The 13,432-nt window shown below is 45.9% G+C and overlaps 1 protein-coding gene across 1 annotated transcript in view; it reads right to left on the bottom strand.

Moving 5' to 3' along the window:
• The window catches only part of lmo4a (LIM domain only 4a), a 28,052-nt gene extending 14,844 nt beyond the window's left edge, over window positions 1-13,208 (bottom strand). Inside the window, exon 1 of the mRNA XM_084036018.1 lies at window positions 13,032-13,208. The gene's annotated coding sequence lies outside the window, so the exon portion shown is untranslated. The remainder of the gene's footprint in view (window positions 1-13,031) is intronic.
• Window positions 13,209-13,432: the final 224 nt, after the last annotated feature.

The raw sequence follows: 13,432 nt of genomic DNA, 5'->3' as shown, positions 1-13,432 counted from the left end.
GGTAACCAGTCTATCACAGGGCCGACATGGAGAGACAGACAGGTAACCAGTCTATCACAGGGCTGACGTGTAGAGACAGACAGGTAACCAGTCTATCACAGGGAGACATGTAGAGACAGACAGGTAACCAGTCTATCACAGGGAGACATGTAGAGACAGACAGGTAACCAGTCTATCACAGGGAGACATGTAGAGACAGACAGGTAACCAGTCTATCACAGGGAGACATGTAGAGACAGACAGGTAACCAGTCTATCACAGGGAGACATGTAGAGACAGACAGGTAACCAGTCTATCACAGGGAGACATGTAGAGACAGACAGGTAACCAGTCTATCACAGGGCTGACATGTAGAGACAGACAGGTAACCAGTCGATCACAGGGAGACATGTAGAGACAGACAGGTAACCAGTCTATCACAGGGCTGACATGTAGAGACAGACAGGTAACCAGTCTATCACAGGGAGACATGTAGAGACAGACAGGTAACCAGTCTATCACAGGGCTGACATGTAGAGACAGACAGGTAACCAGTCTATCACAGGGAGACATGGAGAGACAGACAGGTAACCAGTCTATCACAGGGCTGACGTGTAGAGACAGACAGGTAACCAGTCTATCACAGGGAGACATGTAGAGACAGACAGGTAACCAGTCTATCACAGGGAGACATGTAGAGACAGACAGGTAACCAGTCTATCACAGGGAGACATGTAGAGACAGACAGGTAACCAGTCTATCACAGGGAGACATGTAGAGACAGACAGGTAACCAGTCTATCACAGGGAGACATGTAGAGACAGACAGGTAACCAGTCTATCACAGGGAGACATGTAGAGACAGACAGGTAACCAGTCTATCACAGGGCTGACATGTAGAGACAGACAGGTAACCAGTCGATCACAGGGAGACATGTAGAGACAGACAGGTAACCAGTCTATCACAGGGCTGACATGTAGAGACAGACAGGTAACCAGTCTATCACAGGGAGACATGTAGAGACAGACAGGTAACCAGTCTATCACAGGGCTGACATGTAGAGACAGACAGGTAACCAGTCTATCACAGGGAGACATGTAGAGACAGATAGGTAACCAGTCTATCACAGGGAGACATGTAGAGACAGACAGGTAACCAGTCTATCACAGGGAGACATGTAGAGACAGACAGGTAACCAGTCTATCACAGGGAGACATGTAGAGACAGACAGGTAACCAGTCTATCACAGGTCTGATGTGTAGAGACAGACAGGTAACCAGTCTATCACAGGGAGACATGTAGAGACAGACAGGTAACCAGTCTATCACAGGGCTGACATGTAGAGACAGACAGGTAACCAGTCTATCACAGGGAGACATGTAGAGACAGACAGGTAACCAGTCTATCACAGGGCTGACATGTAGAGACAGACAGGTAACCAGTCTATCACAGGGAGACATGTAGAGACAGACAGGTAACCAGTCTATCACAGGGCCGACATGGAGAGACAGACAGGTAACCAGTCTATCACAGGGCTGATGTGTAGAGACAGACAGGTAACCAGTCTATCACAGGGAGACATGTAGAGACAGACAGGTAACCAGTCTATCACAGGGCTGACATGTAGAGACAGACAGGTAACCAGTCTATCACAGGGCCGACATGGAGAGACAGACAGGTAACCAGTCTATCACAGGGCTGACGTGTAGAGACAGACAGGTAACCAGTCTATCACAGGGAGACATGTAGAGACAGACAGGTAACCAGTCTATCACAGGGCTGACATGTAGAGACAGACAGGTAACCAGTCTATCACAGGGAGACATGTAGAGACAGACAGGTAACCAGTCTATCACAGGGAGACATGTAAAGACAAACAGGTAACCAGTCTATCACAGGGCTGACATGTAGAGACAGACAGGTAACCAGTCTATCACAGGGCCGACATGGAGAGACAGACAGGTAACCAGTCTATCACAGGGCTGACGTGTAGAGACAGACAGGTAACCAGTCTATCACAGGGAGACATGTAGAGACAGACAGGTAACCAGTCTATCACAGGGCTGATGTGTAGAGACAGACAGGTAACCAGTCTATCACAGGGAGACATGTAGAGACAGACACAGGTAACCAGTCTATCACAGGGCTGACATGTAGAGACAGACAGGTAACCAGTCTATCACAGGGAGACATGTAGAGACAGACAGGTAACCAGTCTATCACAGGGCTGACATGTAGAGACAGACAGGTAACCAGTCTATCACAAGGAGACATGTAGAGACAGACAGGTAACCAGTCTATCACAGGGAGACATGTAGAGACAGACAGGTAACCAGTCTATCACAGGGAGACATGTAGAGACAGACAGGTAACCAGTCTATCACAGGGCCGACATGGAGAGACAGACAGGTAACCAGTCTATCACAGGGCTGATGTGTAGAGACAGACAGGTAACCAGTCTATCACAGGGAGACATGTAGAGACAGACAGGTAACCAGTCTATCACAGGGCTGACATGTAGAGACAGACAGGTAACCAGTCTATCACAGGGCCGACATGGAGAGACAGACAGGTAACCAGTCTATCACAGGGCTGACGTGTAGAGACAGACAGGTAACCAGTCTATCACAGGGAGACATGTAGAGACAGACAGGTAACCAGTCTATCACAGGGCTGACATGTAGAGACAGACAGGTAACCAGTCTATCACAGGGAGACATGTAGAGACAGACAGGTAACCAGTCTATCACAGGGAGACATGTAGAGACAGACAGGTAACCAGTCTATCACAGGGCTGATGTGTAGAGACAGACAGGTAACCAGTCTATCACAGGGAGACATGTAGAGACAGACAGGTAACCAGTCTATCACAGGGCTGACATGTAGAGACAGACAGGTAACCAGTCTATCACAGGGCTGACATGTAGAGACAGACAGGTAACCAGTCTATCACAGGGCTGACATGTAGAGACAGACAGGTAACCAGTCTATCACAGGGAGACATGTAGAGACAGACAGGTAACCAGTCTATCACAGGGAGACATGTAGAGACAGACAGGTAACCAGTCTATCACAGGGAGACATGTAGAGACAGACAGGTAACCAGTCTATCACAGGGCCGACATGGAGAGACAGACAGGTAACCAGTCTATCACAGGGCTGATGTGTAGAGACAGACAGGTAACCAGTCTATCACAGGGAGACATGTAGAGACAGACAGGTAACCAGTCTATCACAGGGCTGACATGTAGAGACAGACAGGTAACCAGTCTATCACAGGGCCGACATGGAGAGACAGACAGGTAACCAGTCTATCACAGGGCTGACGTGTAGAGACAGACAGGTAACCAGTCTATCACAGGGAGACATGTAGAGACAGACAGGTAACCAGTCTATCACAGGGCTGACATGTAGAGACAGACAGGTAACCAGTCTATCACAGGGAGACATGTAGAGACAGACAGGTAACCAGTCTATCACAGGGAGACATGTAGAGACAGACAGGTAACCAGTCTATCACAGGGCTGACATGTAGAGACAGACAGGTAACCAGTCTATCACAGGGCTGACATGTAGAGACAGACAGGTAACCGGTCTATCACAGGGAGACATGTAGAGACAGACAGGTAACCAGTCTATCACAGGGCTGACATGTAGAGACAGACAGGTAACCAGTCTATCACAGGGAGACATGTAGAGACAGACAGGTAACCAGTCTATCACAGGGCTGACATGGAGAGACAGACAGGTAACCAGTCTATCACAGGGCTGACGTGTAGAGACAGACAGGTAACCAGTCTATCACAGGGAGACATGTAGAGACAGACAGGTAACCAGTCTATCACAGGGCTGACATGTAGAGACAGACAGGTAACCAGTCTATCACAGGGAGACATGTAGAGACAGACAGGTAACCAGTCTATCACAGGGAGACATGTAGAGACAGACAGGTAACCAGTCTATCACAGGGCTGACATGTAGAGACAGACAGGTAACCAGTCTATCACAGGGCTGACATGTAGAGACAGACAACCATTCCCACTCACATTCACACCTATTGGCAATTATAGCCCCGTTTACACGAAGGGAAAACACAGATATTTCCACGCAGTTTGGCCTCTCATTTACACGAAAAAGCCGTTTTTATCACAGAAAATGATTATTTCTAAAAACTCCGGCCAAAGTGGAGATTTTGGATAATGCCGGTTAAGGGTTGTTGGGAGAAACAGGGTTTTAGGTTCTCAACTGTCACAGGAAGCCGCTTGTGTTATTTGTTGTTGTTGATTTTGAGGATTCTGATTGGCTTGCATGGCTTTATCCTTCTCCCTACACTGCCGCCCATAGGTTTGGTATAGTTATAATGGCGCTCGACGGCGGATTTATGTGGGTTGAACGATGTTGTGTGTACAATGTTATTTTTGAAAACGGGGGGGGGGGGGGGGGGGTATTTGTTTCTCTAAATACCCTGCTACGTGTAAATGTGCCCTTAGATTCATCAATGAACCTATCCCCATCCTGCATTTGTTTGACTGTGGGAGGAAGAACCCAGAGAGAACCCACGCTAACACGGGGAAAACATGCAAACTCCACACAGAAGGAACCCGGGACCCTCTCACTACCCACTACACCACGGTGCAGCCCAAGTTCAAAGTTGTGTCCAACTCAAATACCCCCCCCCCCACACACACACACACACACACACACACACACACACACACACACACACACACACACACACACACACACACACACACACACACACACACACACACACACACACACACACACACACACACACACACACTCCTATGGGCCAACAATTAACTCTTCACCATGATAAGTCCAAGAAGCTGCTCTGACTGGAAGCACAGACCTTCACTGCCTGGAAATGAGTTCATTGATTCAGCTGCTTATTTCTTCATCCTCTCTTTCAAACTTAGTGTCAAACAAACAACAAAAAAAGGTTCTGAGTTAAGTTGCTGTAGCTGTCGGTGGAAACTGTGTTACACATTAGGCAACATTTCCGGTATTTCTCTGTCTTCATTCTTCCATTACAAAACTGAGCTGATTTCATGCACAGCTGGGAATAATACTGCCTTTGAACCACACTGAGTAGAGCCATAGCCGTGTGAGCTACTCAGCAGTGAGTCAGCAACACTGCCTCTTCATGATTTATAATTAGCGCCAACAACAACATCAAATAATTGCAGGGCCAGATTTCATTTTCCAAATGAGCAACAGCAGCACAATTTGTCCTCTAGAGCGTCTAATTTCAGCAAGGGCATGTTTAGCTTTACGACTGGCCTCCCACAAGATTATTTGAGATTGCAGCAGCTGGTCCTCTGCAGCGAGGCAGGCTGCCCTCAATACCCTCATTTTGTAGAGTAGACACCTGGCTCTAATCAGCCACAGGAACACCATGTTAAGAAGCCCAAGGCTGTATTAAAGCACAAACAGCCCCATGCACCGGGACCTAACCCTCCTGTTAGTAAACGCATTTTCATGAATGAACTGAGTCCATCTATCTAATTCACAAATGGAATCCTGGTGTTCCCAATATCACCTTTCAATTCTCCTTTCAGAGACTGAAATCACTTTAAGGTGTTTATATTATTGAGCCCTTTTCCAACTTTAACAGTGCACAACTCAACACAACTCTGTCTCCTACTAAATTATGTTCCCACACTATACATTAACTACATAGTTAGGTTTAGGAAGCAAAACTACATAGTTAAAGTCCCAACATTTTTTTGATCATATTCACTGAAGCCGACACTATGCACCGATAGAACAACATAAATCATCCGGTTTTAGAAAAAAAGCGCACCTCTACGTGCACGTAGAGCCTGTTGTTTGACCCCTTGGGTCGTTCCACTATCACAGGGGGGAGGCGGAGGGAAGTAGCAACAAGCTTCCAATTCCTTTGTTAAAAAACGAAACGAGGAGGTCCGAAACAACCAAGGAAAAGAAAACAGTGTCGGAAAAGAAGGAAAAAAAGAAAGATTGAGACGGTGCCCGTGATAAAACCAGAGTCAACATCGGACCCGCGTTTCAAAGGTGGCGTGATCTAAGGGATTTCAAAGGGCACGAAGTCTAGGGGAAGGAGCTTGGTGGTCGTGGGGGAGGAGCTCGGTAGTCGTGGGGGAGGAGCTTGAGAGTTGGAAACATTCAGAATCTGTGCCCTCGATCCACCACCGGACTAGCCGACTGGGACTTTATGTTTGGACAACAAAAGTACTTGGCTGGGTTTAAACAACAAAACTATATGCTTAGGTTTCATACAACTAAACTATGTAGTAAGGTTTAGGCAACTTAACTACATTTATGTTATGATCATAGCTTGATTTCCTCTTTATTTTATACTTTTTGTCTCTTGTTGATTTCCTGTTATTTTGTAGTTTCTGTCTCGTGTCGTGTTGTTTCAGTTTTCCCTCCCTTTTTCTGTATCACGTGTGTGATATGGTAAATAGACCTGCATTTAGCACTTTTCTAGCTCCTAGCTACTCAAGGCACTTTACACTACATTCAGTCTCTTTACCTCTTCACACACATTCATACACTGATGGCAGAGTAGCTACCTGCCGACAGGAGTTACACATTCATATTCACACGCCAAATACACAGCCGTCGGGGGCAATTTGGGGTTTGGAATCTTGCCCAAGGACACTTCGGCATGCAGACTGGAGGAGCCGGGATTCAAACCGCCGATCTTCCGATTGGAGGACAACTCATTCCACCTCTGAGTTATTCGGTTGACGATCTTCCAGCCTGTTTCCTTGAGCTTCTGTTGTCTCATCATCATGTTCCTGTGCAGTTGTGGATTTTCGTTTAATGCCTGCCCCTTTCTGTTGTGGACTGCCATCTGTAAGTTTATTTATTTTATTTTTATTTTTTTCTTAGTCAGTGTCTGCATTTGGGTCCTAAATGTGTCTTATGTTGGGGTCCTGGTTCACTGTCTAGTCTTAAAGGGGCCATATTATTCAAAACAGATTTTTTCTCTGGTCTCTACACCTATAAACTGGTCCTCCCTGGGCCTGCCAACTCCCAGGATGAGGAAAACAAGCAATTCCTGCATGGTCTCTGCAGCCCACCCTCTGGTAAAACGGTGCTCCTGGCTGTTCAGATTCAGCTCCTTTCTTAACGTAACAAAAGGAGTAATTTGCATAAGCCCGAACTCCTCTGCACGATGATGGGAGATCGAAAGGGGGGCGTTTCGCTGAGAGCCGACAGCGCGGACGGAGAAAGCGGACAGACAGCGCCAACCAGAGAGACCCACGGAGAGTGCTGACGGAGAGCATGGACAGACCAACAGCAGGTCTGACAGCCCGGGCCGACAGCAGCACGGACCGGCACAGACCGGCAGCACGCACGGACAGCGAGGGAGAGCAAGACCGACAGACCCATAGCGTGCACTGAGAGCACGCACGGAGAGCGGCACGGAGAGCACGGGCAGACAGCGCGCACGGATCCACAGCATGCACGGAGAGTGCAGCCCAACTTACCGGTCATGGCGCTGGGTGATCCGGCTGGTGCTCTGTGAATAAATCCCGGTGCGGGAATCCCTCTGTCTCACGTGCTCTGGTGCGTCTTCACTGCTGCCTCCGGTCGGACGGAACCCGGGGGCGCGTGTCTGACAGAGCAACGTGCACGAAGGTCCAGGTCGGGTCTCTTGCATTTCATTTTTACGGCTACGGCCCGCGTTAGCTTGTATGTGTGTGCTAACCACTTCACATCGGGCTGCTTCAGTAACGAGGGTCAGTACAAAGCTGGCTTTGTACTGACCCTCATAAATGGATCTGTCCCCACAATACGGGCCCAGCAACTTGTGAACTTGTATCACATAGGCAAGCCATAGTGATACATCCACGTAAACATTGCCGCATGCTGCCGCGTAGCGCAAGCGGCATCCTGTCTCTCTCCGAGTAGGCGATGACAGACGGAGCTCATTAGCATTTAAAGGTGCAGACACAGAAGCAGCATGTTCTCAGTAGAGCTCATTTGAGCAACTTTTAGACAGCTGAAATTCAGGACCACAGATGAGTTTGGGGCAATGCATATCGAAAACAGTGTTGTTGGACCTCTGACAGCTGTGTGAAATTGATGAAAACAGTATAATATGGGATCTTTAATTAGTCTAGATAACGGGAAATGAAGGCTCAGGATCAAGTCCAAGCTGGGAGACTGAGTCCATGTTCCGTGAGGATCAATGGACCCAGCCTGACCCCCTAACCTCATCTTTGTACCTCATGCTGTCCGTCCTCAGGTCCTGCAGTGGGCCCACGCATCTGGCTTCGCCTCTCATCCCGGCAGTAATCACACCATAGCCTTGGTGAAGCAACACTTCTGCTGGCCCACACTGTAGGCAGACAGTTGGAACTTTGTTGGGTCCTGTTCCACCTGGGTTCAGGGAAAGTCCTCACACCTGTGGGTTTTCTGAGGCCCCCTGCCACTTTGTCACTGGCTGAGAGCCATCAAAAGGTAACTCAGTGATTCTGACTATAGTCACTAGGTTTTCCAAGGCAGTTCACTTTGTTACCTTGAAGAAGTTGCCCTCAGCTAAAGAGGCTGCTGAACTGTTTTGTGACCCAAGTGTTTCGTCTACATGGCATCCCTATGGATATTGTTTGGGACCCAGGTCCACAATTCATCTCACAAGTTTGGAGTGATTTCTGTAAGGAACGGGGTTCCACCCTCAGTCTAATGGGCAAGCTGAGAGAGCCAATCAGGATCTGGAGTCTGCTTTACGCTGTGTTGTGTTGACTTATCCCTCCTCCTGGTCTTCCCATCTAGTCTGGATTGAGTATGCACGTAACTCTTTGCCTAGGTCTGCAACAGGTTTGAAGCACCCCTCAACTGTTTCCTGTGCATTGCTGTGCCTTCAGTCCAACACATCTACGGCATTGCCGTAAGTTGGAGGGATACCCGCGCAGCCCTTTAGAGAACTGCAGAGACCAACAAGTGCATCACTGACCGTCATCAGATTCCTGCTCTGGCTTACGAGACTGGACACAAGGTTTGGCTTTCCTCTAATAACATTCCTTTATGAATTGACTCCAATAAGTTATCTCCCCCATTTGAAATGATTACAATCATCAACCCATCTGGTGTCAAACTCCCCAGAACCATGAAAATCCATCAAGTTTTCCCCGTATCCCTCTCTCTCCCTCCTGTGTCTGGTGTTTCTTCCCTTCCTTGTGTCTCTTGTCTGTTCTCCCCTGTGTCTGTGCGTTGATCACCAGGGAGCCTGGTGATTAGTTCCTGCCTGCCACTCAGCACAGCTGCAGGCAATCACCCAATCTACTCACCTGCTGCATACAAACCGGCACTGTCTGTCCGTTTACCCCATTGGTAGCGCATCGTGATCCAACTATTGAATTTCTGTTACAAGTCTTTTCATTCCATGCTCATCGTGTTCTCCTGTGCTCCAGGCCCAGCCAACGGTGGAAGTGTCCGTGCTGTGTCCTGATGATCAGGGTTGTGTGTCCAGTTTTTCCTGTGCCATCGTGGATTGTGTGTTCGTCTCATGTTGAGGATGTGACTTCACTCCCCGTCAACTCCCTCAGTTCAGACAGGATCACGACAGTCACACAGCAACAGGTGTTTCAGTTTAACCAGGAACCGTGTTAACTGGTGACTTTCAGCTGGTAGGGGCCTAACTTTAGTAAATAGTTGGCATAGATAATAAACCAATGGATTGAAGGCTTTTACACAGACACCTAAAAATTCTGTTGGTATTTTCAACAGCTGCCGTCACTACGAGCAACCACAGACACTTTCAACTGAGATTCACCAGATAACACGGTCACTGGTTAAACCCTAACACCAGCGGTTGTATCGATTAACATGGTGACCACCACTGGACTGTTGTCAAAGAAAAGTCAAAGAAAAGTCAAAGCTGTTAGTCTGTACGTGACCACAGATAACGGAGTTGGACCATCGAGGGACTTGGATGCTCGTAAGTTTCACAACAAATACTATTTTATATGTAAACACTAAATACTGATGGACTCTACCCACTCATTAAAAGCAAACTTTAAAAGTCTATAAATTCAATAAAGAGACCTTTCTGTTGTAAACAGCTCTGACATATTTTGTGGGCGGAGCCAAACTGGTGTCAGAATGTGACAGTTCTGTAGAAGCGCTGTCACATGGATCATCTGGATGCCTTCTCCTTATTTGACTGGTTTTCCAGCAAAGATATGATATTAATAAGGTAACAATGATCAATATATATTGATATTATTTGTCCCCAGACTTAGCCAAGTTTGTGCTCAGTCATCGTTTTTAGTCCGTTGATGACTGGCGGACCCAGTATGATTCTGGGTCGGGTTTGGGGCTTCAGAATTGTGGTGTGATTTTTTTTATCGATTCTACAAATATTCGACACCTGCAGCCCCAGTCTGAAGCCATGCCAGGTTATTGTTCCAGGAGGATGCCGACAAGGACTCTTGAGAGAGACCTTTACACACCAACAGCGACGCAGATGAACAGCACAAAATTACAAATTAATCGGAGGCTAATTTTGACGTGCCTGACTATTCACATCATGGGAAATAAACAATGGATTCAACATCAAGTGATAAATCACCTTTTACTTAATAACAAGGACAAAAATGTGAGAAAAAGAGAGAACTTAGAGAGTTCCACTCCTTGGTTCAGGAGCTTAAACTGGACCAAAGCCACTCCAGAACCTACTTTAAGATGGCCGGCGAAAAGTTTGATTTGGGCTTTTTACATTAAATTTAAAAGACCCGTTTGTTTGCTGTGTGTACATTGAGTTGACAGGAGTTGAGTCACTTGTTCAGAAAGCCTTCGGGGTCTGATCTATCCTCTCGAGGCCTGAGTTAACCGACAATCCAACCACACACTTTATTAATTCCCCATGTGGTGTTTTTATTGGCCTTTTTGTGCGCTCCGAGGCAGCAATGCCAGTACGCATTGATACTTATTCAGACCTTGTTGAAAGTTTTGAAAGTGACGTTAGCAACATGCCTTTTGATTGGTCTGATGTTCACATGTCAGAAAGGAAAGCTCAAGATCATTGAAATAACGCTCAGCGAAATTCCGTCGCTGATGTGAAATCTTGCATTGACTGGAAACAGGTTCCAAAGTAATATTAACGTGAAAATGAAAAAATAAAATGTTAAAATATGCATTGAGTGTGCAAAGGGCTTGTCACACCACGGTGAGGGTTGTCTTGCTCTGGGTTTTTTGTTTCTTGACTTCCTGTTTTATTTTGAAAAGTAACTCTCCTCTCGTTGCAGGTCACTTGTCCTTCCTCATGTGTCACTGGTCTGACGTCTCCCCTGATTCCTGATTGTGTCCACCTGTCCCCCTCTCCCTCATGTGTCTTATAGTCTGTCTCTCTGTCTTGTGCCACAGTGTCTCGTTCAACCGTGTACAGCTTTTCACCACAGCTCTCGTCTTGGCCGAGCCTTGATTTCCTTGTTGGTAACTTTGCATTCTTTTGCCTCTTAACGAGTGATTTTGTGTTTGATAATTTTATAGCGCAGCTTTGTCTCGCAGTTTAAGTTTATAGCCGTTCTTTTCCTCCGATGAAGTGATCTTTATTGTACAATTTCATAGCTCAGTATTGGAGTGTAGTTTAGGGTAGTTAAAGAGCTAAGAAGTTTCTAAATAAAAGCCTGTTTTACTGATCCCACTCTGCATCTGAGTCCTCCTTCAGTCCAGGCTGACGGGCCTTTATACGTGTATTAAGATTAGGAATAGTTCTGTTTTATATACGTAAAGCTGAATATCTTTTGCATATTTAATTTGCAGCAATATGAAGATTTTTACTTGAGCTTTGGCATATTGTGTTTTCATAATTTCAGAAATGTGTTCAGTCTGGTGAGTCAACTTTGTTTTCCTGACCTGTAGTTTAATGCAGATTTAGAGTCAGTTTACAATCTGATTTACAGCCGTTTGATTCTGAGATCTGGAACCGTAGGAAATGACAGCACTTCATTGAGATTTTTTACACTACTTATTACCTCCTTCATTGATAGAAATACACTAATTTAATCATGGATCCCTGACACACACTCACTGGGTCAACCGTGTCTGGGGGAAGCCACTAAGGTCACATGACTGAAGACACCGGGGGACACCACAGTCTCCAGTCCTGCAGAGATGATGGTCTAACTGGTCCTGAGACACATTCAGGTTTTTCTCTCGCTGCTTCATTGACATGTTTTTTTTAACACCTGGGGCACAAGTGTCCTCCAGCAGGAGACTACAGCCAATCTATAGTCCTGTAGACTCACATGAAGCAGCCAGCATGCTCATCAACAACACATTAGAATAAAATAATCATAAAAAATTATAATATCTACTGTAACTCCTGTTTGATGAGATGAGAATAGTTACTGATAAAACAAATAATTGAATTTCCCTACCACCAATAGTTAAAACAACAGTGACAATAATAACTACAATAATACAGCTGCAGGCAAATTATAAACATGATAGTTCTGCACGTTACATGAAGCAAATGGCATTTTAACATCGAGTCACTGTTGATAAATAACCTTGATTTGACATACAACTCAAAAATTGTCATTTCAATGTTGAATCCAGAGTGAGTTAACAACACCACTTCAACTATTTGGTGTTCAACGTTGTTTTGACGTTGAATTAATGTTTTATCATAACTGACATTATTTCAACAACATTTTAACATTTCATTTCAGTCGAATGCCAGCTGGGAAAGCAGCCTGCTGCTGAGAAAAAACGATTTTTAAAATCAACATTGCAAGTTTATATTCTGTAGGAGAAACTCGTATTGTATACTATATTTTCATATGTCATTTTCCTGCCTCCAACAGTAACTACTGTAATAATAATAATAATAATAATAGTAATAATAATAATAATAATAATAATAATAATAATAATGATGATAAATAATAAAATGTTTTATTTAAATATGCTTTTGTTAAATATGTGGGCATGAATCAGGAGGAGCGACCTCGTCTCTGTGGTGAAAAGCCGAACCGTCCCCTCCGTACTTGCGTCCTGATGGCGTGTTCACACGGCGACGTCCCACTCACCTCACCGCTGTTAACTTGGCAGTCGTCGACTGAAGAGTTGATGAAAGTGATCTCCGGTTAAAGACCAGGACCAGATGTTCCGGGTCGCTGCCGGATAGGAGCCCGAGTCCTCTTCTCTTCTCACATTCGGTGTCCACGGACGGATCGGATGGCAGAGCGGACGGACGGCGTGCCGGTTAGATTCCTCACGGAGAACAACGGCACAGAGGTAGGTGATCTTCATCATTTAAACGGCTTGGAACGACTCCTCCTCTGACGTAGTGGAGGGGGCGTGGCTCCTGTCAGGATAATGGATGACTGCTTGGGGAGTTCTGCCTACTTTGTAATTGTAACACAAATAATTTGATTTGCACAGATGTAAGGTAACAAAAACTATCAACCAACTCTATCGCTTTCCAAAT

This window comes from Eutrigla gurnardus, assembly GCF_963514095.1.
Source record: "Eutrigla gurnardus genome assembly, chromosome: 19".
In the NCBI taxonomy this organism is placed as follows: Eukaryota; Metazoa; Chordata; class Actinopteri; order Perciformes; family Triglidae; genus Eutrigla; species Eutrigla gurnardus.
This window is presented reverse-complemented; position numbering and strand designations above follow the sequence as displayed.